General features: G+C 41.5%; 1 pseudogene; it reads right to left on the bottom strand.

Annotated features, from left to right (window-relative positions):
- Positions 1–4067: 4067 nt before the first annotated feature.
- LOC129401985 (putative elongation factor 1-alpha-like 3) lies at positions 4068–4696 on the bottom strand (annotated as a pseudogene).
- Between the last annotated feature and the right edge of the window lie 259 nt (positions 4697–4955).

Genomic DNA, 4955 nt, shown 5'->3' with positions numbered 1-4955 from the left:
AATTCAGACTCCTCCTAATTCCTTTCCAATAAGTCTAAAGGCAATTTTCATAATTAGAGTAAGGTCAAATTTTTCAAAAGGGACCTGACGCTCTTTTCCTCATTTTTATGAGGCTATTACATTTGCAGAGAGAAAATCTTTGACAGCTGTTTCATTTCCTCTACACAAAGGAAGAAACCCAACACTTCTTTCTTGTGTTTTTAATTGTCCTTCCTTTACTATTTTAGTTATTCATTGTTGTTGTCTTAGCTTAACAATGTGAGAAAGGGGAGAAAAGGCAAGGAAATGATGAAAACTCTTTGTTAGACACTGTCAAATAATCGTGTCTAAACCTTAACTGTTCTAAAGAAAATTTTTGGGTATTTGAGTAGTGAAAAAATTTCCAAAGTTTTCCTATTATGCTGATTCAAATTTTCATTTTTCACTAGGAAAGCTTTATAGGAAAACAGAACAATAAAAATAAACAATATTAAATTGGCTACCACCCCCAAAATGAATGTCTAGCTCAATAAAAGATGACAATTTTTTTACTTCATTAAATTTTGTTTTAAAGGGTCTCAAAATTCTATAGCAGATAAGTAGTGTCCATTGAAAAGTACTGATTTGGGAAAAAAAGGAATTAGTTGATATGAGGTCAAAGGAGGTAGCGCAGACCCAAGTCTGAGGGACAAGTTTAGCCTCGCATTCCATTCAGAAAAAAACAAAGTAGGATAGCTCACACCTACTTGGTGCCAGATTCTCATACACACACACACACACACACACACACACACACACACACACACACACACACACACTACCCCACCATACCTGTTCCAATGTTACCTCTCTTATCTCCCCTTCTCATCATGATCAACTATTAATCACACATGTTGTCTTCTGCCATATCTCTGGACCTCCTCCCCTCTTCAAAGCCTTGCTCCCAAACAGTTTGGATTAAACCACAAGTTGGATGGTTAAAAGGCTTCTTTTAACCTTTTAAAAGGTTAAAAAGGCTTCTCAGCTTCTTTCTACTTATGAAGGGCTTTGAACTCTAGTGGTCTCTTTCTTCCTGAGTCTTACCAGGGTATTGCTCCAGCTGAACTGAACCCTCTGGGATCCAGTCTTTGGATTTTGTCTCTTGAGACTACAATTTGAGAGTCAGGCTGACTCCTTTTCAGATCACATTTTATCTATCTAATAATTTTTTGGTTTTAACAGCTGCTGAAATTCATTATAAGGAGCCCCACCTTCTGGATGACCTACCTCAATATTTTTGTATTAGTAATTCAAGTGAATTGAAATAGCCTATCTTAAGTTACAACTAGATTCTTATAACTCCTTGTCACTTCTAGTGCAGGAGATTACTGCAGCAATACAGATAAGGTATTATGTAGAGGGCCCTTTTGCCCAAAAATAATGCCCTATCCTCACTTCATGTCCATCCAACAAATATACTTTCTTTTATTTCTTCTTAGTAAATATTTTTAAATAAAAGTTAAAATACCTATTTTATTTTTTTTAATTTTATTAGTGAATCACTGTGAGACAAAGTTACAGACTTACAGGTTTTCATGCTTATGCTTCAGTCATACAATGATCGAGTGCCCATCCCTCCACCAGTGCCCATTTTCTACCACCAGTGGTTCCAGCATCCCTCCCACCACCCCCACCCTGTCCCCTTCACCCCACCCTGCCTCTGTGGCAGGGCATTCCCATTTGCTAACTCTCTCTTTTTGGGTGCTGTGGTTTGCTACAGAGGTATTAAGTAGGCATCTTGTTCGGTCTATAGTCTATTTTCAGCCTGTATCTCCCATCCCTAATGGGCCCACCTAGCACCCTTTGCTTGATGATCCCTTCTCTATCAGAGCTGCTTCTTCACCTAGCATGGGAGGTCAGCTTCCAAGCTGTGGAATACTCCTCCTGATACTTATCTCTACTATTCTTGGGTGTTAGACTCCCACTCTGTTACTTTATATTACACAAATGAGTGCAATATTTCTATGTCTGTCCCTCTCGTTCTAACTCATTTCACTTAACATGATACTTTCCATGTTGATCCACCTATAAGCAAATTTCATGACTTCATCTTTTCTAACAGCTGCATAGTATTCCATTGTGTAGATGTACCAAAGTTTCTTTAGCCAGTCATCTGTTCTCAGACACTGTTTTTTTCCAGATTCTGGCTATTGTGAACAGTGCTGCAATGAACATGTAGGTGCAGATGTCACTTTTACTATACTTTTTTGCATCTCCAGGATATATACCCAGAAGTGGTAAAATACCTATTTTAAATACTAATAACTCAAAACTGCCATCTCCACACACAAATTGTCAACAAAACATGTTCCTTTCCTGCTGAAGGCTTTATGATACATTATTATCATTGGGCTGCAGTGATAGCCCAGCGGGTAGGGTGTTTGCCTTGCACACGGATGACCCAGGTTCGATTCCTCTGCCCCTCTTAGAGATCCCAGCAAGCTACTGAGAGTATCCCCCCAACATGGCCGAGGCTGGCAAGCTACTCTAGGCATATTCAATATGCCAAAAAGAGTAACAACAAGTCTCACAGTGGAGACATTACTGGTGCCCGAGCAAATGATGAGCAACGGGATGACAGTGACAGTTACTACTAAATTTAAATAGTTGATTATGACAAAGAGTTCCAAAACAATTCTTCCACTACTGATTAAGACAAGTTCTAGAATCTTTTGTCCTCATTACACTTTGTTTTGATGATTCTCAAAATTCTGTGACAGATTTTTGGTCAAGTTGTTCTCATGAATAGTACTGATTTTAGAGGTTAAATAGTAGAGCAGGAAGGATGCTTGCCTGACATGTGGCTGACTCAGGTTCAATCCCCAGTATCCCATATGGTCCCCCAGTCCTCCAACCCAATCCTCTTTAGTGCAGAGTCAAGAGTAAGCTCTGAGACCTAACAGTTGTGGCCCATAAAAATAAATCAGAAAAATAATAGTACTGATTTTAGGGACTAGGCAATAGTACAGCAGTTAGGGTACATGCCTGGCATGCTCTCAACCCTGGTTTGATTCCTGAAACTATATGCTCCGTTGAGCACTGCCAGGTACACATCTGGAAACTCCCAGAACATTTGAGATGACCTGGGTATCCCTGGCAATTCAGAGCCCAAACAGCATTGCATCTTCAGGCCCATGCACTGAACTGACAGGTCAGTTGGCAGAGAATTACTGGGGGAGCCCCAGATTCCTAAAAGCCCCTTAGTCAAGTACTGATTTTTAAAGTTAGCAACTTAAAATGCATATGCTCGCGCACACACACACACACACACACACACACACACACACACACACACATGCGCGCACGGGCAAGCACACTTTGAAGTGGTCCAGATAAAATTCCCTTTCCTTCTGAAGGTTTTATGATGGTTTATCATTAACCAGACTTTTACTATTAGTCAACGGAGACAAATAGTTCCAAGAACTGTTCTTTTTTTTTATTAGTGAATTTTTTATTAGTGAATCACCATGAGGTACAGTTACAGACTTACAAACTTTCGTGCTTGCGTTTCAGTCATACAATGGTCTAGTGCCCATCCCTTCACCAGTGCCCATTTTCTACCACCAATGGTCCCAGCATCCTTCCCACCACCCCCACTCCATCCTCCCCCAACCCCAACCCACCTCTGTGGCAGGGCATTCCCTTTTGCTCTCTCTCTCTCTCTCTCTCTCTCTCTCTCTCTCTGTCTCTCTCTTCTCTCTCTCTCTCTCTCTCTCTCTCTCTCTCTCTCTCTCTCTCTCTCTCTCATTTTGGGTGTTGTGGTTTGCAGTCGAGGTATTAAGTGGCCACTATGTTCGGCCTATAGTCTACCTTCAGCCTGCATCTCCCATTCTGAATGGACCACCCTAGCACCCTTTACTTAGTGGTCCCTTCTCTATCTGAGCTGCCTTTTCTCCCAGCATGTGAGGCCGGCTTCTAAGCTGTGGAGTAATCCTCTTGGTATTTATTTCTACTGTTCCAAGAACTGTTCTTGAACTGTTCTTCTGCCGTAGACTAATTAAGACTAAGGGACATGGGAGAAAGGTAGGGGCAAGTACAGGGAATAATGTTTACTCTTTTGTGGGGGCCTCATGAGTTCCAGCTGCCTTCTTGCCCTCTGCTTTAATGTCCCAAGTCCAAACAATAAAACAATCCAGAAAAGGGTAGTCAGAAAAGCTCTCACCACATATAGGCTCACCAGGAACATAATCATAGTGGCAGCATCTCCAGATTTCACCATTTCAGATTTCAAGAACTCTCAGCCATCTCTCACCTTTCCCCAGAACTACGATCAATCTTCTACAGCCCAGTGAATTTATAAGCTGTGTGAGCTATGTGGCAATCCAGAACAGATGCACCTCCAACACTGATTTGGAGAATGTTTCAAAATAATCACCTAAGCTGAGAAGCCAGCAGTCTTCCTTACACTGAAGCTCACATTGTCTTCTGGAAAACCCATGCTCAGAGCTTCAGGTATTTGCTCACAGGTGCATTTTAACAGACTCTATTTAAGTTGTAACATTGACTAGAGCAAATAAGACCCCCGTGCCAGGCTTGAGAAGATCAGTCTCAACTCAGCCCATAGGGAGAGTAACAACACTTCCAATTTTGAAGATAGAAGGGCCTGGAGGGGCAAGGATGGAGGATTGCTAGTTGTGACTGTTGGTGGTGGGATGCCATCCAGAAATTCAAGCAGCATAGTTCTATTGGCACTGCCATATTATTGTTTGGTTTTGGTTTGGTTTTGAGTATGGAAAGACACATCTAGCAATGCTCAAGGCCTACTCTTGGCTCTGTGCTTAGGAATCACTTCTGGAGGTGCTTGGGGAATCATTTTGTGGTGTCACAGACTGAAAGCGAGTTTACTGTGTTCAAGACAAATGTCCAACCTGCTGTACTATCTCTCCAGCACTGGCATTACCATCTTTACAGCTGATTCTTCATCCCTTGAACCATGG

The sequence above is a fragment of the Sorex araneus genome, chromosome 1 (assembly GCF_027595985.1).
Source record: "Sorex araneus isolate mSorAra2 chromosome 1, mSorAra2.pri, whole genome shotgun sequence".
Taxonomy (NCBI): Eukaryota; Metazoa; Chordata; class Mammalia; order Eulipotyphla; family Soricidae; genus Sorex; species Sorex araneus.
Note: the sequence above shows the minus strand (reverse complement) of the source record. Positions and strands in the feature narration are given on the sequence as shown.